This window comes from Pan paniscus, chromosome 3 (assembly GCF_029289425.2).
Source record: "Pan paniscus chromosome 3, NHGRI_mPanPan1-v2.0_pri, whole genome shotgun sequence".
NCBI classification, from domain to species: Eukaryota; Metazoa; Chordata; class Mammalia; order Primates; family Hominidae; genus Pan; species Pan paniscus.
This window is the reverse complement of record NC_073252.2, coordinates 52,046,566-52,071,112: the sequence shown is the minus strand read 5'-3', so window position 1 is coordinate 52,071,112 and position 24,547 is coordinate 52,046,566.

The window sequence follows — 24,547 nt, the reverse complement described above, 5'->3', positions numbered from 1 at the left end:
TTCAGAAATTCACATATACAACATTTGCAATAACATGGTTATAATATCAAAAACCTGGAAACAGTCAAATTACTTAAGTAGGAGATTACATAATGATACAGCCACACTGTACTATGCAGCTACTAAAAATCATTTAGCAAGATTGGAAAATGCTCATTATATACTATAAGGTGAAAAGAGTAGAATGCAACTATAGGTATATAGTGTAATTTTGTAAAACAAACTATACATATATATGCATATAATTTTAGAAAATATATTTGTTTTAGTAGGGTTATAGATATTTGCAAGTATTTTTCCTATTTAAGCCAATCTGTATTGTCCAGGTTCTCCATAATTTTATCAAAAACAGTTAATTTTCAATTATAAATTAGCTCAGCTTTTTGTTTTAAATAAGTGATAATGAAAAGGCAGTGGTTCACATACAGAAAAGTGCGGGAACATCCTTACGAAGCAACAAATTTAAAGGTGAGAAGGAGAGACAACAAGATCAGCAGGGATCAAGGTGCCAGTGTGGGGGAGGGAGCACTTACAGATTTGGGTCATCCCGACCTGGGGATCTCTAAGAAAAAGGTGAAAATTCCATGCCAAGTTCAATAAATACAGAGCTCAATACTGATTTCAGATGATAAAGTATTAACACATTGTTGATGATAAGGAATCAGCTACATTGGTTCTGTTCACTGCAGCAACATGGCCAGAAGAGTGATGCTTGGGTCAGGAGGTAGAGCTGCCTCCCTGACTAAGGTCGAGTCTAGAAGCAGAGATAGAAGAGCAGAGCCTGTTGTAGGTTGTGAGGGAGAGGAAGTGAACCCAGCAGGCAGAGCAAGCATAAAGTTTATTGCCAGGAACACAGCAATGGAAAATGCAGGGTTGAGTAATATTCAGAGATCCAAATCCAGCAGCCAGAGGGAGCCTTTAAAAGTTAAGTCTAATCTGTCATTCCTCTGCTCAAAATCCTCCAGTAGCAACTCATTTCACCCAGAGTAAAAGCCACAGTCATAAAATCTAGATCTAAAAAATGTGCCCTTGGAAATCAGCTTGAGGTATCATGTTGTTCTTGGACTGCACAAGGATGGCAGAATCTCCCCAGTAGCTGTCAGCCACACTGGCCTTTGCTTTTTTTTCAGTTCCCTAGGACCTCTAAAGAGCCATAACAACTAAACCTGCAAGCTTGGAACCTATAGCAGATTTCATCCACAAGGGATCCCAGGAGAGGAAGCCTTGATACACAGATGCAAGTTGGAATCTAGGTCTGAGGGACTGTGGGGAGTGCAGTGAAACTGACGATTTGGGTCTGGAACATAAAGTGTCATTGTGCTCTTGGGGCAACTGCAGTTGTGCAGGGATCAAATCCTCTGCTTCGAACAAACAAACAAACAAACCCACCAATGTGCTCAACTGCTTCAAGCAGGTTTAAGTAATAAGACTATATATGAGGCTCACCTGCCTGCATTTATCTGTGACCCCAAGATCCAAAATGATGCCACAGTCATCATGGAAAAGTAGTGTGGGGAGAGAGAGGAATGTGGAAGAGAAGAAAGGGGAAGGTAGTCCCTGGAAAGCCTGGGGAACTGGTCAAGATGGTGTATGGCTGTACCCTGACCCGTTCCATCAAAGCAGAATCTAAAGTGCTGCTGTGAGTTTCCAGAAAAGGAGCAAAACCCACAGGATGCACACATTCCAGCTGTGTTCTGTGGAGCCTTTGGTCTAAATCTAACCCAGCTTTTCTGAGGTCAAAGGCTGAGTCAGTGAGAGAGCTGAGAATAGAACCCCTGAGCACCTGACGCCCACCTGTGACCTATCTGTTAAACCATACAGAACAAGGTGTGTGCACATAAAGCATTTTTTATTTTAGTGATGGGAAGCAGGGCTTACCAAGTTTAGAAACTTCTTTGAAACCAGAGGTTCAGTCTTTGCAACCCGCACACTGACAATTACATAAAACATATATTTCTTTTTCTTCCTAGTGAAAGGGACTTTTTCAAATAATAAATTAGAGGATTCAAAGATGTTTTCCTAGACATGAATGGTTGTTTAAAAGCAGCACTTTTTTTCTTATTTAAATGTAGATGAATCTGAATGGGCTGGATTTAAACTGTGACATGCATTTCTAAGTTACATTCTCCTCTACCTGTCTGCGCCAACACAGAGAAACACAGCAGTGAAAGTCTGTGCTCAAACCTCATCATAAACACAAGCCAAGGAGTTCCATACAAGGAACAACTTCTTGATTCCACCTGCCTGTTTTTGCTAGACCTTGACTTTGAGAAGAAAAAAAGGCTTGCAGTATAATTTTGGGGCTGCTCCAAGCCATGCGGGTTTCCCAGGTAGGCTAATAATTTTGTGCACCCACAAACCGTTACTAAATAAATACTTTTTAGGCTAAGTGTGGCAAGGAGTAAGAGGACTTTTGTGACAGCAGTTGGCATGTCCTATCCTATGCTATCTAAAATGGTAGCCATTAGACACACTTGGCTCTTTAACTACAAATTGATTAAAACAAAATTCAATTTAAAAATTGGTTATTTACCAGCTACTCATACCAGCTACATTTCAAGTGCTAAATAGCCACCTGTGGGTAGTGGTTATTGTATTACACAGCACTGATATGCAGAAAGCTCTACTGGACAGTACTGTTATGTCCCAAGTAATTCAGGTTCCAAATATATGTGCTCCTTGCTGTGCTCATCTACTGACAAGGCAGTTAATGGTAATCTGTTATATTCTACCATTCAATCATTCAGCATGTATTGATCGAACACCTACTACACTTTCTGGCTTTGTTTGCCTATGGGCCAAGTGGTACCTGTGGCTTCAGATTTCAAAGAAGGCCCCGGGGCAGAAAATGAAAAGACCCATGGTAATGTTTGATGTGAGACTGTCTGTGTAGAAAAAACTCACTGTTTTTCTCTTTATTTGCACTCTCAATACTTCACTTCTGATACTGTGTGTGTGTGTGTGTGTGTGCGCCTGTGTGTAAAGTTTCCCACACCAAGTAATTCTCCAATTCTCTGCAGACACCAACCAGGTATCCTAGCATTCAATTCAATTCGGACACTCATCAGACTTAGCATCAGCTCCTACAATTCGGACACTAATCAGAGTTAGCATCAGATTTCACAGGTCAAGGATTTAATCCCACAAGATTGCTCCCAATTCAGATGCCAATCCCAAGTCCAGGTTGTCACTCATGGTTCTGACCAGCCAACTATAAATCAGGCTCTTCACAACCCCTCCCTAGGTGAATCGTTTGCTAGACTAGCACACAAAACACAGGAAAAAAGTTTACTTACTAGATCACTGGTTGATTATAGAAGACACAACTCAGGAACAATCAGATGGAAGGGATGCATAGGGCAAGGGATGGAGAAGGAATACGGAGCTTCTATGCCCGCTGCGGGCAGACCACCCTCCCAGGACCTCCACATGGTCACCTACCCTGAAGCTCCCCAAATCCTGTAGTTTAGAGATTTTTATGCAGGCTTTAATATGTAGGGATGATTGGTTATTAACTCAGTTTCCAGCGCCTGTTACCTGCCCAGAGGATGGGGGTTGGGGTTGAAAGATTCAAGCTTCTAATTCTGGTTTGGTCTTTCTGATGACCAGCCTCCACCCAGGAGCCCACCAACGTTTGCCTCATTAGAACAAAACACATTCCCATCACCCAGAAAATTCCAAGGTATTAAGAGCTGTGTGTTAGAAAGCAGGGTCAAGGACCAAATATTAGAGAAAAGATATTCACTTAACAAAACTATTGTTCAGGAAATTACTTTCAGGAGCTCTGTGATAGGAACCGGAGGCAGAGATCAGATGTGTATTTTTTTTATTATGTCATACTGTCCACTGCCACTGGAGATGAGAAATGGGCTTAGGGTAAATGACCCAGGGCACCAAAATTGTGCACTTTGTAACTATTTTTGCCTTCATTTAAAAAATCACTGCTATTACAATTTAAAGTATTTGTAGTATCCAGTAGTAACACCATGTGAGCATTCGTTTGAAGGTGGTCCAAATGATGCTGCTGAGAAAATGGTCCTGAAAATCACTATCTTTGGAATAGAAGCTAGACATGCTAAAATAAGACCAAACACCCTGACACACTGGGTTGTGCATTTTGAAGAAAGCATGCTATGAAATATTAGAAATAATCTTGGAAAAAACATAAAACAACTATTAAAGTGAAAATAGACAAAAATTATAGTAGATGCATGTGCTATGAGAATCCATCCTTCCCTAGTTTCCATTTAGGAAAATTTTCCATGTGGGAAAATTAGGCTGGAATTATGCGACACTTAAGGAACACAACCCTCACATGAGCCATCCCTGAATAACTTTCTTCATCAAGGTACTTTTCCAGCGAAAACTCTGTATAGATTGGCAGCCAAGGAGACTGCTCAGTGAATCCATCCTGTTGTTTAGCTTCAGTCTGGCACATAAGAGTAAAAAATACTGTGGTTGCACACACAACATCCATTTTACCCTCTTACTTTGGGTAGAAATCATGTGGCTGTTCTCCCCTAACTCTAGAGGTGGATTCTCACTAGTCTAGGCCTGACTGTTATTGGTTTAGATGGGCTCATTTCCCAGGTCTAAAATTACTGTGACTTCCTTAGCCATACTAATTTTTTTCAGAGGTGAGAAAGTCCAGTCAGTGGGAAGCTTAAGAATTTGGTTTTATGGTTGGAAGGAAAGGAACCCCTTCTTGCCCCCAGTGCAAATGAGAAAGCATTTAGCCCTAGGAGCTGCGGGTAGCCACCTTGCTACCATATGGAAAACCAGCCTAAATAAAAAGCCAGTGCAAGAAGGAGAGCACAACCACGGGAACTGAACATTTTAAAAAAAGGAGCAATGACCCTGATGATAATATTATAAACCTTTGGCCCAAACTAACCCTAAAGTTTGCTCTCTAGTCTTTCTAGTTATGTGATTCAGTAAACTCCCTTATTCTCTGAGCCAGGTTTTTTTTTGTTTTTTTTTGTTTTTTTTTTGTTTTTTTCCCAAGCTGGAGCTTTGCTTTTGTTGCCCAGGTCGGAGTGCAGTGGCGCAATCTCGGCTCACTGCAACCTCCACCTCTCAGGTTCAAGCAATTCTCCTGCTGCAGCCTCCTGAGTAGCTGGGATTACAGGGGCCCACCGCCACGCCTGGCTAATTTTTGTTGTTGCTGTTGTTGTTGTTTTTTAGTAGAAAGGGGGTTTCACCATGTTGGCCAGGCTGGTCTCGAACTCCTGACCTCAAGTGATCCACCCGCCTCGGCCTCCCAAAGTGCTGGGATTATAGGCATGAGCCTCCGGCCCGGCCCGGCCCTCTGAGCCAGTTTTAGTTGTGTTTATGCTGCAGAAAGCTTCCTAACTGATAACAGACACTTAGAAATAAATATTCATTTCCCTTCCCATCCATCAGTAGTGCCATTAAAACGATCAAGACTTAAAACAGAAAGTCAAATATAAAGACAATAGAAGACTATGTTTTTTTCATGACCTAAACCAAATGCCATTTTTTTCCACTCAAACTTTTTTTAGCATAACCTTATTATTTTATTGTTAGTCCCTAATCTCTGGCAATTCACTTCTAAATTGATTTATATTGCTTATAAAGTGAAACATCATCTACTACTCAGTTTAATTACTAAATTCTGATTGCTTACATTAATAAACAGCTCTCTGCATGTGACAGTCTGGACATTACTGATCTCAGATTGGTTGAATTCACTTGTGGTCCCAATGGTGGTCAATCATGTGTCTGTGAAGGAGTTCTGATTGTAATAATGCTCTGGTGCAACAAAATAATGTTTCATAGTTTCATATTTTACAAAGTACATTATTACTTCCATTTGTCCTAGATATATATCTAACAATGTCTAGTTCAACAGATTCTGCAAGTTATCTCCCAATAGAAATGGTTGAAAATATGAAAACATTACACAAAGGCATTTGTGTAAATGAAACGTATATCAGTTTGGACTCTTTCTATTGCCAGTGATGGAAGACCCAACTTAAATTGGTTTCATTAAAGAAGGGGAATTCATTGACCCATGAACTGAAAAATCCAGGGACTTCATTTAGGGCAGGATTTGAGGCTCAAACAATGCTATCAGAACTTACCTTCTGTTTGTCTTCATCTCTGAGCTCTATTCTAATGCATTGGCTCCATTCATAGCTCCAGGTTACCCCGTGTCTCTTAGTCCAACAGAAGGGATGGTACTCTTCCTTGAAAAACTCAAAGAGAGGTCCTAGATCTTAGGATTATTGGTACTGATTGGCCTAACTAATTATTGTGATCAAGGGATGGAACACATAGATTGGCTTAGACTAGGTCCTATCCTAAACCCCTGTATTCAGCAGCAGACATAGTTCACTGGGACCACAGCCAAACCTACTGAAGGTAAGAGAAATCCTAAATATGTATATATTGTACAGTTGACCCTTGAACAATGAAAGGTTAGGGGAGCTGACTCCATGCACAGTCAAAAATCCACATATAATTTTTGACTCCACCAAAACCTAACTACTAATAGCCTACTATTGACCTGAAGCCTTACCAATAACATAACCAGTCATTTAGAACACATTTTCTATGTTATAGGCATTATATACTGTATTTTAACAATAAAGTAAGCTAGAGAAAAGAAAATCATAAGGAAGAGAAAATATATTTACTATTTGTTTAGTGAAAGTGGATCATCATAAAGGTCTTCATCCTCATCATCTTCATGTTGAGTAGGCTGAGAAGAAGAATGAAGAGGAGGGATTGGTCTTGCTGTCTCAGGGGTAGCAGCAGAGGCAGGAGAAGATCTGCCTATAAGTGGACTCACACAGTTCAAACCTGTGTTGTTCAAGGGTCAACTGTACATTCTTATCTAAAAAAATGGATGTGTGGGTGGTGGGAGGTGAAATGGCAATGAACCATCAGAAAGTGAGGCCATATATCATTCTTGCCTTTGGTCCCAGGAACTTGTGGTGGTCTGGCTGAGGCCTTTCCCACTTACTCTGACTTTTCACATTCGGGTTCATATGCAGTCGCCAAGTTTGACTTTTAGTGGGCTTCTTTGCCTTTCTTTCTCACCCTATTCAGGTCCCATCTAAGCATTAATTTCTCTGTGAGCTCAATTCTTGTCTTGACAGTCAAAGTTAATGTACAAGGCATTGTTAAAACCACATGAGTGGCGGCTCATGTCTGTAATCCCAGCACTTTGGGAGGCTGAGGTGGGGGGTGGATCACTTGAGTTCAGGAGTTCGAGACCACCCTGGCCAATGTGGCGAAACCCCATCTCTATTAAAAATAACAAAGTTAGCCAGGTGTGGTGGTGCACACCAGTAGTCCCAGCTACTTGGGAGGCTGAGGCAGGAGAATTGCTTGAACCTGGGAGGTGGAGGTTGCAGTGAGCTGAGATCTCACTTCTGTACTCCAGCCTGGGCAACAGAGTGAGACTCTGTCTCAAAACACAAACAACAACAACAACAACAACAGCAACAACAACAAACCCACTGGCTGGGCCAGGTGCAGTGGCTGATGCCTGCAATCCCAGCACTTTGGAAGACTGAGGCAGGAAGATTGCTTGAGCCCAGGAGTTCAAGACCATCCTGGGCAACACAGTAAGACCCCATCTCTACAAAAAAATTAAAATATTGCCAGGTGGTGTGGCTCATGCCTCTAATCCCAGCACTTTGGGAGGCTGAGGTGGGCAGATCACTTGAAGTCAGGAGTTTGAGACCAGCTTGGCCAACTTAGAGAAATCCCATCTCTCCTAAAACCCTATTTCCCATTTTTTCCCTCCTAATTCATTCCTGTTAGCTTCACAATATGATTTATGAACACAAACAATGGCTAGGAAAAGAAGGAATATTCTAGGTGATAGGTTCCGAGGTAGCTGGTTAACTAATTTTGATGGATAGAAAATAACTAACTTAGCTGACTAATTTTGATAAATAGAAAGTAAGTAATCTAGAAGAGCAGGGAGAATATATTGCGGGCATCCAATATGAAGCACAGACTTTGTTTTTTTTCTAGAAATAGTTGAATTAGTTCTGATCTACTTGGAGGTATTTGGGTATTTCTAGATGATCTGTCTTGGGACCAGTGTCCTGAAGAGGGATAGGTTTCATTTTTAAAGAGGGTAGCAGAAATACAAGGACATTTCTGGAAAGTTAAAATTGTCCACTAAGAAATTTGCTGAGCTTCTAATTTGTCTGTTAATCAACAGTCTAAAAATAAGGGCTGCTTTAAATAAAAGACCAAAATAAATAACTCATGGAAAAGTCCCATATTTGTTCCTGTCCAGCAATCCAATTATATCATGTAATCACTTATTCCCCTTTCAAGCTAACATGATTGCACTTGTTCTTTTCACTTAATAAATATGGACTTCCCTTTTTAAGCTATTTGAAGAAATATACATCTCCTGCTTTGCCTATTAAGAAAGCACATTTTAACTTTTTTTTTTCTTTTGCCAAGGGAGATGCTACATAGGGTGAATTCAAGGAGTCCCAAAGAAGAATCTGAAATAATGTGAGGCAACTGGGAGGTGTTGAGAAAAAGTATTAAACATGGATTTAAAAAGCTGGAGTTTAAATATAGTACAGCCATTACTGTGTTACCTTGGCCAATTTACCTAACCTCTGTGAGCATCATTTTCTGAAGAAAACAGAGAATAAGAGGGTCAAAAGTAACATAGTAATGAGACCCTATGTAAAGCTGGAAGGAGTCTTAGATGGACGTCAAGTCTACTCTCTAATACTTAAAGCATTGGGGGTAGATGGATTTTCATTTAAAATTATAACAGGAATACCTTTTATTTATGTAAATTTTACTCTTAAAGATTTTCTCTAAAAAAGAAATAATTTATTCTAAGAGATTCAATATGACTAAAATAAATGACATGTCTTTATATCTGCCAGTGTTTTATTATCATAATGTTACAATGGTAAGCATTAAGTTCTGAGAACTGGATGTAAGCCACGTACTGCTAAGATCATTGGTTCTCATAGGTACAAATCTAAGTCTATTTTGGATCATATCCAGGAATTGATGAACCTTCCACCCAGCCTTAACATGAAGACAGAGAAAGGAATGCGACGGGCTTGGGAGGAGAAAGTGTTCAAAGTGCTAAGTTGAGATGTTTCGCATTCCAGGTCCCAAACTCAACATTTTAAAATTAGCCTCTCTATTTTAAAGAACAGCAGGGTTTTTCTGACTCCATTCTATGGCCCTTGCTCTCTCCTATTTCTTCAAATTTCATATCAATTCATTGGGGTTTACATGAAAAAAGAGAATATTTGATAAACATTAATTCCCCCAAAGATAGTATTTTTTTGCCCACCTGAATTTAAGGCAAGCCAATCTAAACTTCAAACCTGAACCAAACAAAAAGGAGAAAAACAAAAGGAAACCTCAAAAACGTTTCTTTCAAGCTAGCTTTCGCCTGTAATCCCAGCACTTTGGGAGGCCGAGGCGGGCGGATCACGAGGTCAGGAGATCGAGACCATCCCAGCTAACACGGTGAAACCCCGTCTCTACTAAAAAATACAAAAAATTAGCTGGGCATGGTGGCGGGCCCCTGTAGTCCCAGCTACTCCGGAGGCTGAGGCAGGAGAATGGCGTGAACCCGGGAGGCGGAGCTTGCAGGGAGCCGAGATCGGGCCACTGCACTCCAAGCTGGGTGACAGAACGAGACACTGTCTCAAAAAAAAAAAAAAAAAAGTAAGTTCTCCAAATCCACGAAACCGTTCCAGGTACCCATTACAGCTGCTGCCTTTACTGCTTCAGGAATTTGCGTCAACATTGCTTTAGGGCATGCGTGGTCATTCTTCACTCCGTTGTTGTTGTTTACAACAACATATATGGGGATTGTATATGTTTATATAGTATATGGGGATTGTAGTGTTTATCTCACTCCTTGGTTGATTTCTGGAGACACAGGGTTTTGCTATGTTGCCCAGGCTGGCTTTGAACTCCTGGGATCAAGTGACCCTCCTGCCTCAGCCTCTGAAGTAGATGGGACTACAGGTCCACGCCACCATGCCGAGCTGGACATGCAAATTTGAAGTGAATGATTAAACATGCAGCTAGTTGAAAACATGGCAGACCAGTAACAGGAAAGCTACAATGTGTTTTTGAAACTATAAAGTGAATGGTTTCTTGGGAAAAATTGTGGATTTGTATATCTGTTGTTGAAATCAGAATAAACTATATTTCACTTGTATATTCTTAAATGAATTATTAAATTTTTCAGAAGTCAGTATTATATAGAAATACCATTTTGCAATGTTTAATCTGTTTGAATCTTTGGAGAAGGTGGTTTCATTATAGGTGCATAATGCACTCTCAATATTTTAAACAAATTGTTCACTCTTCCATTTAAGGTATAACAGTGTCTTGTATAAAATGGCTGGATGTGTATAAAGGAATTATGTTGTCTTGTGCCTTTAACCCAACTTCAGTAATTACTATAATCTCATGTTTATAATAGTTTTGTTGGGTGAGAGGATCAAATGAAAGTATTTTATGTTTTCTCATCTCTTTAGATTTTATCATTGTGTAAATTATTGGGCTTTTAGCATTTGATAACATGAATTTTTAATCATTTTTAAGTACACATAATTTCTTCTGTACCATTTAAATAAAATATTATTATAACTTTAAAAAAAGTAAGTTCTGATTTTGTTGGAAATCTTTCCATGCCATTTATCAATATAATCCTAGCTTCTCCCCATGATCCAAATTAAAACAATAATTTCTAAGCCTTTTGGAGTTGTAACAAGTAATAATGATTAATTCTGCAGTCCTTCCTTTCTCCTTGTTTCCTTCCTTAATCATATCTGTTTTTCATCACACCTCACATACATAATATTATATAACTTATTTTATTTTTAGAGTTAAATGTATGTTATAACAGCTTTATTGAGTTGTAATTCACATGTCATACAATTCACTCTTTTAAAGTACACAATTTAGTGGTTTTTAATAGAGTCACAGTTGTTCAGTCATCACCACTACCTCATTCCAGAGCATTTATATCACCCTAAAAAGAACTATGTATCCATTAGCAGTCACTCACCATTTCCTTCTTTTCCCAGCACCTGACAACCACCAATCTACTTTCTGTCTCTATGGATTTGCCTATCATGAACATTTCACAGAAATGAAATCAGACGATACATGACCTTTTGTGTCTGGCTTCTTTGATTCAGTAGAAAGCTTTTAAGATCCATCCATGTTGTAACACGCATCAGTACTTTATTCCTTTTCATTGCCTAATAATATTCCATTGTGTGTATTTACTACATTTATTTGTTCATCAGTTGATGGAACTCAGGTTATATCCAGTCCCAGGCTATTATAAATAATGTTGCTATGAATATTTATGTATCAGTTCTTGTGTGAGCCTGTGTTTTCATTTCTCTTTGGTATACACCAGGAGTGGAGTTACTAGGTCATATGGTAGCTCTATGTTTAACTTTTTGAGGAACTGCCATCCTATTTTCCAAAGTGGCTGCTCCATTTTATATTCTCATGAGTATTAAATGAGGGGTTTCAATTTCTCCACATCCTTGCCCAAACTTGATATGGTCTTTTTGATTATAGCCATCCCAGCAGGTATAAAGTGGTATCTCATGGTAATTTTTTATTTAAATGTGTATTTTAATTTGTAATCATTTTTTTTCAGAATTTTATGATGTACTTTGTGATTAACAGCCACAGTAGCAATTTATCAAACACTTTTCTAAACAATATCTAATTTTGTGGGTATAATGATTCCCATTCTACAAAGAAACCAAAGTTAGGAAGGTCGAATGCTATTCATGGTTCTAGTGGTGGAGCCAGTGTTTGCATCCAGGCCTGTCTGACATTCAGCTCCTTGTTGTTGTACGAATTCATTATATTGCCATGGAAACACACTCCAAACTTGCTAGTCCACAAACTCATAGCCTATAATTTATAATTTGAGACACCAAAGCCCAATGACCTATTCGTTTCACTAGAAAGATTAAGGTCTTTGGGAACACCCCACAGCATCCTGGCCCTGAATCCTGGAGGAGGACCAAAAAGGGCCTCAGTTGAGGGGCAGTCATCTCAATTCTTTTCTCCATTCCCGACCCAATCAGATTTGTTCTGATGTTTTGAATATTCAGCTGCATGATGTAGCCCTGACTTCATCATGGATACTAAAAGTTGTTGTGTGCTACTACACACCTATTAGAATGGCCACAATCCAGAACACTGACAACACCAAATACTAGCAAGAATGTGGAGCAACAAGAACTCTCTCTCATTGCTGGCAAGAGTGCAAAGTGGTACAGTCACTTTGTAAAACAGCTTGGTGGTTTCTTACAAAACTAAACATATTTTACTGTATGATCTAGCAGTCGCACTCTTTGGTATTTACCCAAAGGAGCTGAAAACTTATGTCCACACAAAAACCTGCACACAGGTGTTTATAGTAGATTTATTTGTTGCCAAAACTTGGAAGCAATCAAGATGTCCTCCAGTAGGTGAATGGACAAATAAACATGGCACATCCAAACAATGGAATATTATTCCACACTAAAAAGTAATGAACTATCGTGCCATGAAAACACACGGAGAAAACATAAAATGCACATTTCTAAGTGAAAGAGTAGGCTGCGTACTGAAAGGCTATATACTGTGTGATTTTAACTATACAACACTTTGGAAAAGGCAAAACTATGGAGACAGGAAAAAGATCAGTGGTTTCTAGGGCTTGGGGGAAAGAAGGGATGAATATGTGGAACACAAAGAATTTTTAGGGCAGTGAAACCACTCTGTATGATACTATAGTGATGTATACATATCATCATAAATTTGTCCAAACTCACAGAATGTGTAACACCCAGAGTGAACCCTAATGTAAATTATGGAGTTTGGATGATAAAGATGTAACAATGTAGGTTCATCAATTGTAACAAATACACCACTCTGGAGTGGGGTGTTGATAATGGGAAGACTATGCATTTGTGGGAACAAGGAGTATATGGGAAATCTCTATAACTTCCAGCTCAATTTTGGTGTGAACTTAAAACTGCTATTAAAAAAGTCTATTTTTTCAAAAAAGTTCTTATACTGATGTAAATAATTTAGATAATTGATTACATTATCTGGTTGATCTTTCTTTAATTTTCTTATTTTTTTATTTTTAGTATTTATTGATCATTCTTGGGTGTTCCTCAGAGAGGGGGATTTGGCAGGGTCATAGGACAATAGCGGAGAGAAGGTCAGCAGATAAACATGTGAACAAAGGTCTCTGGTTTTCCTAGGCAGAGGACCCTGCGGCCTTCCGCAGTGTTTGTGTCCCTGGGTACTTGAGATTAGGGAGTGGTGATGACTCTTAAGGAGCATGCTGCCTTCAAGCATCTGTTTAACAAAGCACATCTTGCACCGCCCCTAATCCATTTAACCCTGAGTTGACACAGCACATGTTTCAGAGAGCACGGGGTTGGGGGTAAGGTTATAGATTAACAGCATCCCAAGGCAGAAGAATTTTTCTTAGTACAGAACAAAATGGAGTCTCCTATGTCTACTTCTTTCTACACAGACACAGTAACAATCTGATCTCTCTTTCTTTTCCCCACATTTCCCCCTTTTCTATTTGACAAAACCGCCATCGTCATCATGGCCTGTTCTCAATGAGCTGTTGGGTACACCTCCCAGACAGGATGGCAGCCGGTCAGAGGGGCTCCTCACTTCCCAGACGTGGCGGCTGGGCAGAGGTGCCCCCCACCTCCCAGACTGGGCGGCTGCCGGGCAGGGGCGCCCCCCACCTCCCAGAGGGGGCGGCCAGGTGGAGACGCTCCTCACTTCCCAGACAGGGCGGCTGCCGGGCAGAGGGGCTCCTCACTTCTCAGACAGGGCAGCCGGGCAGAGGCGCTCCTCAGTTCCCAGACGGGGTGGCGGCCGGGTAGAGACGCTCCTCACCTCCCAGATGGGGCGGCTGGGCAGAGGCGCTCCCCACATCCCAGACGATGGGCGGCCAGGCAGAGACGCTCCTCACTTCCCAGAAGGGATGACGGCCGGGAAGAGGCGCTCCTCACTTCCCAGACTGGGCAGCCGGGCAGAGGGGCTCCTCACATCCCAGACGATGGGTGGCCAGGCAGAGACGCTCCTCACTTCCTAGACGCAGTGGCAGCTGGGCAGAGGCTGCAATCTCAGCACTTTGGGAGGCCAAGGCAGGTGGCTGGGAGGTGGGGGTTGTAGCGAGCGAGATCAGGCCACTGCACTCCAGCCTGGGCAACATTGAGCACTGAGTGAGCGAGACTCCGTCTGCAATCCCGGCACCTCGGGAGGCCGAGGCGGGCAGATCACTGGAGGTCAGGAGCTGGAGACCAGCCTGGCCAGTGCAGCGAAACCCCCTCTCCACCAAAAAATACAAAAACCAGTCAGGCATGGCGGCACGCACCTGCAATCCCAGGCACTCGGCAGGCTGAGGCAGGAGAATCAGGCAGGGAGGTTGCAGTGAGCAGAGATCGCGGCAGTACAGTCCAGCCTCGGCAACAGAGGGAGACCGTGGAAAGTGAGAGACGGAGAGGAGGGAGAGGGGGAGACCGTGGAAAGCGGGAGACGGAGACGACGGAGAGGGAGAAGGAGAGGGAGAGGGAAAGGAAGAGGGAGAGGGAGAGGGAGAGGGAGAGGGAGGATCGTTCTTTACAACCAGAAAATCTTGCACTGTGGGAGGAGCAGATCAAATACCTTAGAGGAGGACAGCTAGAGATCCTACAGCAACAGCTGCCCTCAAGATATTGCCCTTGTTTCTATGACTTCCTCTCTTTCCAATTAACTTGACCTTATAGGCTTTATGTTGACTATGACTTAAAAAATAAGTTCATTCTATCAAACACTTTGCTGTTTGTCTTTCAATCCATTTCTATCTCCCTACATATAATTTTTATTCACTTAATAGTCTTTGCCCTATCAATTCTACCTTCACCTCATTCTCTACAGTCAATCCCTTATAACACATTTTTGGTATTACTTCTGTGTCATTAAATATGCTTCTTCTATCATTGGTTGATTTATTAATTTTAGACATTATCTAAATTTTCATCCTCTATAATAAATAAGAAGTAAGATATCCATTCAGTGATGTCATCCACTACTTCCCTGGTAACTCTAAGAGATATTATCACAGCTTTGTTTCTCATTTTATCAGCGATAGGTATTATCCTTGATTGCTCAGCTTGTAAGATGAGGATGTTAATGCCTCTATCCTTCTGTTCAGTTCTTCTCCACTCCTTCTTCTTCCTAACTTCTAACCTTTATGCTTTCTCCTTTGCATCTCCAAAGTTGATAACATTTTATAATTTATTCTGCAACCAAAATGTAGTATTACATACAATGCCTATAGGTTGAGTTTAAAAGTTGAAAAGCAGGGCCGGGTGTGGTGGCTCACACCTGTAATCCCAGCACTTTGGGAGGCCAAGGTGGGTGGATCACCTGAGGTCAGGAACTCGAGACCAGCCTGGCCAACATGGTGAAACCCCATCTCTATTAAAAGTACAAAAATTAGCAGAGTGTGGTGGTGCAAGTCTGTAAGCCCAGCTATTCAGGAGGCTGAGGCATGAGAATAACTTGAATCCGGGAGGCGGAGGTTGCAGTGAGCTGAGATTGCACCATTGCACTCCAGCCTGGGTGACAAGAGCAAAACTCCATCTCAAAAAAAAAGTTGAAAAATCAGTAAAATACTAATATTGTGACTTTATAAAACTTATAAATTGACACAATATTAAAATATGATTATGCTTTTCCTTGTGTAGCTTTTTTCCCCATGAATTTTTAAAAGTTCCCTTTTTGTTTCACTATTTGCCTTTAGTATAGTCTGATTATTATTTTCATACTCTACAGAATTTCAGATATGCTATTATTTCCTTTTCTCATCAATGAAAACCATCCATCCATCTCCTCCAATTTGAACTGCTCTCAAGGCCTGATACACAGCTGTCATCCTAGGGTCTCCCTTCACCTTCTTGAATTGTTCTCAAATTTTACTGAAACACATCTTTAAGAAGTTTCCTAAGACATGGTATATGAAAGATAAAATTTCTAAATTGTTGTATATATTTGATAACATTGCTATGTAGTTTGTTTTTTAGGGACGATTTCAGCATCTTTTTATTCTTCATGTTCACAGTTATCTGTATGGATATAGGTGTTTTTTCATTCCATTGTACTGAGGAGTTGGGAATATCTTAATATGAAGACATTGTCCTTCATCTCTAGAAAATGTATTTATTTGAAAATGTCGTTATCTCCTCTTTTTCTGTGTTTCCTCCCTGAAACTCCTATTATTGATGTTGGATCTCTTAGATTGATCTTATTCCATTTCTTTAGAAAAGAACAATTTTCTTTAAGGTAAATGCTAAGAACTTTTCAAGAGGCCTAGAGAGGTGAACTTTTCTGAATATATACTAAATAATCCCTTTGTTTTTACTGCTTAATGTCACCATTTGTTGTACCTGGTATATCTGTGTCCTGTGCCTTTCCTGCATTCTTCAGATTGTTTTTGTCCTTAGATGGAAATGTGCTGCCCCTGTCCTTAATACTTACATGCACACACACGCACACACACACACGCTCTTTTTCTCTCTGTCTAGAATGAGGCTTCTTCCTTCTTACTTCACCAATAGTCACTCGTCTAACAGTTCTCAGTCTTCCAGAAATTTGGCGTAATCTATTATTCACCAATGGAGCCCTTCCTTTTTGCTTTTTTGTATTAAAATTATTCCTTTTATATTCTGTTTCTGTGATTTTTAATTGAATCAGGAGGGAGAGGTGTGATTCTTCCACAATACTGAATGCTATCATTTAAATGTTTCTGTCCTTCCAAAATTCATGTGCAATGAATCCCCAATGCAATAATATTAAGAGATGGGCCCTTTTGGAGGTGATTAGGTCATGAGGGGTCCACAACCATGAATGGGATTAGTGCCCATATAAAAGGGCTTGAAGGAGCCGGTTTGGTCCTTTTGCCCTTCCTTCAAGTGAGGATGCAGGAAGGAGGTGCCATCTTGGAAGCACAGAATAAGCCTTTACCAGATCCTGAATCTCTTGGCACCTAGATCCCGGACTTCCCAGCCTCCAGTTATAATAATAAATTTCTATTATTTAAAAATTATTCACTCTAAGGCATTTTGTTATAGTAGCCCAGCTGACTTGAGACATTGACACCTCGAACAAATCAAGCTCTTTATCAGAACCTGCTGGACTTTGATCTGCCCAGTCCCTATCACTCTGATATGATTTGGCTGTGTGTTGCCACCCAAATCTCACCTTGAATTGTAATAATCCTCATGTGTCAAGGGTGGGGCCAGGTAGAGATAATTGAATCATGAGGGTGGTTTCTCCTATACTGTTCTCATGGTAGTGAAAAAGTCTCACAACATCTGATGGTTTTATAAATGGGAGTTCCCCTGGACAAGCTCTCTCTCCTGCCACCATGTAAGACATGGCTTTGCTTCTCCTTTGCCTTCTGACATGATCGTGAGGCTTCCCCAGCCATGTGGAACTGTGAATGCATTAAACTTCTTTCCTTCATAAATTATCCAGTCTCGGATATGTCTTTATTAGCGGTGTGAAAACAGACTAATACGGTAGATTGGTACCAGGAGTGGGGTGCTGCTGTAAAGATACCCGAAAATGTAAAAGCGACTTTGCAACTGGGTAACAGGCAGAGGCTGGAACAGTTTGGAGAGCTCAGAAGAGGACAAGAAAATATGGGAAAGTTTGGAACTTCCTAGAGACTTGTTCAATGGCTTTGACCAAAATGCTGATAGTGATATGGACAAAGAAGTCTGGGTTGAGGTGATCTCAGATGGAGATGAAGAACTTGTTGGCAACTGGAATAAAGGTGGCTCTTGCTATGTTTTAGCAAAGAGAATGGTGGCATTTTGCCCCTGCTGTAGGGATTTGTGGAAGTTTTAACTTGAGAGAGATGATTTAGGGCATCTGGCGGAAGACATTTCTAAGCAGCAAAGTGTTCAAGAAGTGGCTTGAGTGCTATTTCTTTTTTTTCTTTTTCTTTTTTTTTGAGACAGAGATTCACTCTTTTTGCCCAGGCTGGAGTGCAATGGTGCAATCTCGGCTCACTGCAAACTCTGCCTCCTGGGTTCAAGTGATTCTCCTGCCTCAGCCTCCTGAGTAGCTGGGATTACAGGTGTCTGCCATCACACCTAGCTAATTTTGTATTTTTAGTAGAGACGGGGTTTCTCCATGTTGGTCAGGCTGGTCTCGAACTCCTGATCTCAGGTAATCTGCCTGCCTCGGCCTCCCAAAGTGCTGGGATTACAGGCATGAGCCACCACACCTGGCAGACTTGAGTGCTATTAAAAGCATTCAGTTTTATGTATTCACAAATATATGGTTTGGAATTGTAACATGTTTAAAAGGGAAGCAGAGCATAAAAGTTCAGAAAATTTGCAGACTGATGATGCAATAGGAAAGAAAAACCCATTTTCTGAGGAGAAATTCAATCTGGCTGCAGAAATTTGCATAAGTAATAAGTAGCCAAATGTCAAACCATAAAACAATGGGGAAATGTCTCCAGGGCATGTCAAAGGTCTTCATGGCAGCCCATCCCATCACAGGTCCAGAGGCCTAGGGAAAAAAAATCGTTTTGTGGGCCAGGCCTAGGGCCTTGATGCTTTGTGCAGTCTCAGGACTTGGTGCCCTGCATCCCAGCCATGGCTAAAAGGGGCCAATGTAGAGCTCAGGCCATTGCTTCAGAGGGTGCAAGCCCCAAGCCTTGGTGTCTTCCACATGGTGATGGGCCTGCAGGTGCACAGAAGTCAAGAATTGAGGTTTAGGGGACTCTGCCTAGATTTCAGAGAATGTATAGAAACACCTTGATGTCCAGACAGAAGTCTGCTGCAGGGCTGGAGCCCTCATGGAGAACCTCTACTAGGGCAGTGTGGAAAGGAAATGTGGGGTTGAAGCCCCCACAAAGAGTCCCCAAAGGGGCACTGCTTAGTGAAGCTGTGAGAAGAGGGCCACCATCCTCCAGCCTCCAGAATGATAGATCCACTGACATCTTGCACCGTGCACCTGGAAAAGCTGCAGACACTCAATGCCAGGCCTTGAAAGCAGCCAGGAGTGGGGCTATACCCTGCTAAGCCACAGAGGCAGAGCTGCCCATGGCCATAGGAGCCCACCTCTTGCATCAGCATGACCTGGATGTGGGACATGGAGTCAAGGAGATCATTTTGGAGCTTTAAGATTTGACTGCCCCATTGGATTTTATACTTGGATGGGGCCTGTGGTGCCTTCATTTGGCTAATTTCTCCCATTTGGAACAGGTATATTTACTTGACTCAATTACTCAGCTTTGCCATCATTCTTCTTGGTACACAGCCATTCTTTGATGTATTACAAGAGAATCACTGCCTAGGGTTCAGGACTAGTGATTTTTTTCATCCTGTGAACTATAATCCAACATTAGTAAGATTATTATTTCCTCTCAGAGAAGTGAAAGCAATGAAGAAATTAGCTCTGTGTTTGGGGTGGGGCATAGAAGAAAGAGAAAGAGAGATGTACTGTCAGGATTTTCTTCAAGTACAGTCTCTAAAAGGTTACTAAAGAGGGTGTGAAACTCTTTTACATCTTCAGTAAAGTTAGTCAAGAAGAAATAGGCTTAAGTTGCCACATGAGAGGTTTTTGGAAAAACTAGAAAACATTGATGAATGAGAAAGAATTCCTGTAGGGAATTGTATACTTTGTTTTCCTAAAGTATTCTTAAAAACAGGAAAGGGACTCATTTTGTTTTATGTAAGTATTTAAATGTGATACAAATTAGAAGTGGAAGGATAGACTGGAAAACCTACCTAGCTCCTTCTATTCTAGGATGATGAGGATAAATAATAATAATGACAATAGCTACCATTTACTGAGTGCTTTTGATATGCCAGCTTCTAGGCCAAGTACTTCACTTACCTATCTCACTTAATTTCTAAAACAAGTCTGTGAGGTAAGAAATACTAACATTTCTACTTCACAGATGAAGAAACCCATTGTTCCAGAGTCTTAAGGTAACAGATTCAGATCTGGATTTGTTTGACAATTAGATCCATACTTTGAATTATCATGCAGATATGCGTCTTCTATGATGCCATAATTTACATCTTCAAAACCAACAGTTTTACTTAGGACCAGTATGCCTTCCCTTTTCTAGGTAACATTTGTGGTAATTGTTGGTTTTGGGTGATTTACTCTTTGCCCTGCACTGCAGTATCTAGTTAGAGGGAGGTGATGCCTCATTATTCCTAGGACTTGATCTAGTTTTCCAATGTTATAAAAATGTAGCCCCATGGCAGTTTGCCAACTCTTAACAGCCTTAGGGATGCTGGCAGCCCCTAAGCAGAGCACACGAGCATCTATTTCCTGATAAGAACTGTCTTCACCTTCGTCTTTTAAAATTGTGGCTGCTTCAGGTAGGGTAAAAAGTTACTGGTTAAAAGAAAAATTTTCTTCCCACAGTATGACAGTTAATTTTATATGTCAACTTCACTGGGCGAAGGGATGCCTCTATAGCTGATAAAACATTATGTCTGGGTGTGTCTGTGAGGATGTTTCCAAGAGATTAGCATTGGAGTAAATGAATGGAGTAAAAAAGATCACCCTTTCCAGTGTGGGTCAACATCATCCAATCCATTGAGGGCCTGAATAGGACAAAAAGGTGGGGAGGGGCAAATTGGATCTCTCTTCTTATACTGAGACGTCTGTCTCATGTTGTCCTAAAACTGTGGAGCTCCTGGTTGACTTGGACTGAATTACACTGGCCTTCCTGGTTCTGCAGCTTGCAGACAGCAGATGGTGGGATCTCTCAGCCTCTGACACAGTTTGAATGTGTGTCTCTGCCCAAATCTCATGTGGAAATGTAATCCCCAATGCTGGAGGTGGAGTCTGGTGGGACGTGATTGGATCATGGAGGCTGATTTCTCATAAATGGTTTAGCACCATCTTTTTGGTGCTATCCTTGCAATAGTGAGTGAGTTCTCACAAGATCTGATTATTTAGAAGCGTGTGGCACCTCTCCCCAACTCTTGCTCCTGCTTTTGCCATGTGATGTGCCTGCTCCCCCTTCACCTTCCGCTATGATTTTGTTTCCTGAGGCCTCCTCAAAAGCCAAGCAGATGTCAGCACCATGCTTCCTGTACAGCCTGCAGAACTGTGAGCCAATTAAACCTCTTTTCTTATAAATGACCCAATCTCAGGTATTTCTTTATAGCAATTTGAGAATGGCCTCCAGAATCATGTGAGCCAATTCCCATATTAAATCTCATCTTATGTATCTATTATATCGCATTGTTTTTGTTTCTCTGGAGAATGCTGACTAATAACACAGAATCTTCAGATAGAGTCTATTTCACTTTACAAGCCTCAGCTGCGTGTGTGATCCTGTTCTTGTTTGCTCTATTGACCATGAAAGAGTTGTTTACCCTTTTCCTATTTATCCATCTGAGTGAATGAAAAGGTGCATGCTTTTAAAAAACCCACTTAAAAGGCACCAAAGTATTTGGCGAAAAAAATAAGGAGAAAAAAAAGAACATTTGTCTTTTCTCTCCTTCCATAGAGGTAAAGAGAAATCCATTTGCAACAGATACCAGAGATAACATAAAGTTAATTATACCCTAAATGCAACTGCGGCAACTAAAACACATTCTCACAATCGCAGTTAGCCTAGCACATGATTGTTATTACAAAGGAATTCTGTAGTCCTTTAAGTGTTTATACCTGCATTTTGGGGTTTGTTTTTTGTTTTTCCTTGATAGTGTTCATCCTGGGGATGACCGAGTAGGACTCCTCTAGCAGCTGCTGGCTGGCATCTTCTGTCTACTGCTCTCCCCGTCATTCCCCTTTTCTCTCTCCTAAACTCAGTTTGGCCAGGAATGTTGAAAAAATGGTGGTGGAGGCAATAGAAGTGACTTAAACAAGTTTTGTCCATAATCTTCTCTTTCTATTTCTACTCACTTCTCTGTTTATATTTATTGACCACCTCCTTCATCCAAGAATAGATGATGCTGTTGGTCACACTTTCACCATGAAACTTTGCTTCGTGTCACTGCAAAGTGCACACTGCTATGCCTTGGGATGTCACTGTCACATTCTGGACCTCAGACTCTCAACTTGAAAATAGGATGAAACTAACAGGCACCTACACCAGCTAAAGAGGTCATTCTAATCACATTTATATTGTGTTTTAAACAGCTCTGTTTCACAAATGAGTTTCTCCTCCTTTATGGAGCAGGATTATGAGAGTTCTCTGTATTATTATCGTCATCATCACAAGCCTCAGGAATAACAAATTTCCCAATCATAGGAGAGTAGAAATAGAAAGCGACCTCTGTATAGAAACCATCTAAAGTGCTATAACTGCACTTTGGAAAAAAAACACAGAAGCCTAAGAAGTTTATTGATTGAGACTCAGCAGATATTAAAACTGATAATAAAACTGTAATTTAGCAAGTACAGAGTACAGCAAAAACACAAATAATAATGTAACAGGAAAAGAACCCAGCTTATATAAAATTTTAATAAATGCTATTGGAAGACATGACAAATTAATCAAAAAGGGCAAGATTGTCCACTAAAAGGTCTGGAGAGATGTGGTTATACAGAAAATAATCACTTTAGTTTTCATCTCACACCGTGTGTGGAAATTTATTCTAGATGGACTAAATGTGAACTCCTAACAAATAGAGACTAAAGTGACTCTGATCTCTGAAAGAGAATGTACTTCTTCACATGATAGCAAAAATAAAAATTATAAAGTAATTTATCAGCATTTGACTACATAGTAATGTAAAACTTCTATACATCAAAAAATAATTATGACATAAATGGCTAATATCTTTTCTATATAAAGAGCTTATACAAACAGACTAATAAAACACTAATATCCCAGCAGGAAAAATGGGCAAAGAACATCACAAAGGAGGGAATTTCAGAGCCTAATAAAGATATGAAATAAACATTTGACCACATCTGTAATCAAAGAAATGCAACAGAATAATGAAATGTCTCTTTCCCCCTTTCAAATTACCAGAGTTTCCATATTGGTTGGGTCCTGTGGGAAGCAGATGCCGAGGTGGAGTTAGAAATACAAAGGTTCATTTGGGAGAAATGCCTCTGACAGTTTTTTTTTTTTTCTTTTTTTTTTTTTTATTATACTTTAAGTTTTAGGGTACATGTGCACATTGTGCAGGTTAGTTACATATGTATACATGTGCCATGCTGGTGCGCTGCACCCACTAACTCGTCATCTAGCATTAGGTATATCTCCCAATGCTATCCCTCCCCCCTCCCCCCTCCCCACCACAGTCCCCAGAGTATGATATTCCCCTTCCTGTGTCCATGTGATCTCATTGTTCAATTCCCACCTATGAGTGAGAATAGGCGGTGTTTGGTTTTTTGTTCTGACAGTTTAAAGAAGGAGGAAGCAGGGTCTGACAAAGACCTAGATATGTTATGAATATTCTATCATACTATGTGACAATCTTTCCAGGAAAATAGAGAGATAATTACTGCTAATAACACTCAAATATGAACGCCTTTAATCCTCATAACACCCTAAGGCATGCACTTTCTTGACCCCTATATTAGAGATGAGGAAACTAAGAGACCAAGAGAATAAAGAAAATGCCCAAGGCAGAGTTGGAACTTGAATCCAGGCAAACTGGCTCCCAAGTCTTTTGTCTGAAGTCTTATATTACAACTATCTCTTAAGTAAAATGTGGACTTTTAAGCAGTTTTAAAAATGGTATTAAGAAAGAATTTTTACCAAAAAAAGGAAAGAATTTTAATCATATAGGGAAATGTTTATGGTATAAAAATATTGGAAAGAGCCGAACTCAAAATTGTCTATACAATAAAATCCAATTATATATAATATGCATTAAATAACAGATGAGAAGAAAGTAAATTATTAATAGTAACTATTGAGTGAAAGGTGAAGTGCAGAGTAACCAACTCATCCTGGCTTTTTCCTGGACTTTTCTGGTTTTAGCACTCAAAGTTCCATGACCTGGAAATTCTTTCAAATCTTGGACAAGTGGATGATTGGTCACCCCTAGTGATTTTAATTATCTTTTAACATGACTTAGATTTTCTTCCCAAATTCTCTAAAATGAGCTTGTATTAACTGGGTAATTCGGGCAAAAACATGCCCAAACAACAACAAAATGGTAAACTCTTGGGAGAAGTAAAGGAAGCACATTGGCTGTATTTTGGATGAAGAGAGATCTGGAAGAGAGGAGGGATATCCAAAGGGATTGAACAGGTAGCAGGAAATTTTAGTTCATTTTCTCATTTATTTAACTCAATGCAAGGCCCTTGGGATACAGAAATGATGAAGGTAATATGTAACTAACCTGCACAACGTGCACATGTACCCTAAAACTTAAAGTATAAAAAAAAAAAAGTAACTTGCTCTTAGGAATTTACACTCTAGTAGGTTAAGACATTCAATAAACACATTATAATATTATGTACCGTGATGAGTGCTATGCAGGAAGGAACTGGGGTGTAATAGAGAGTAATGATATGG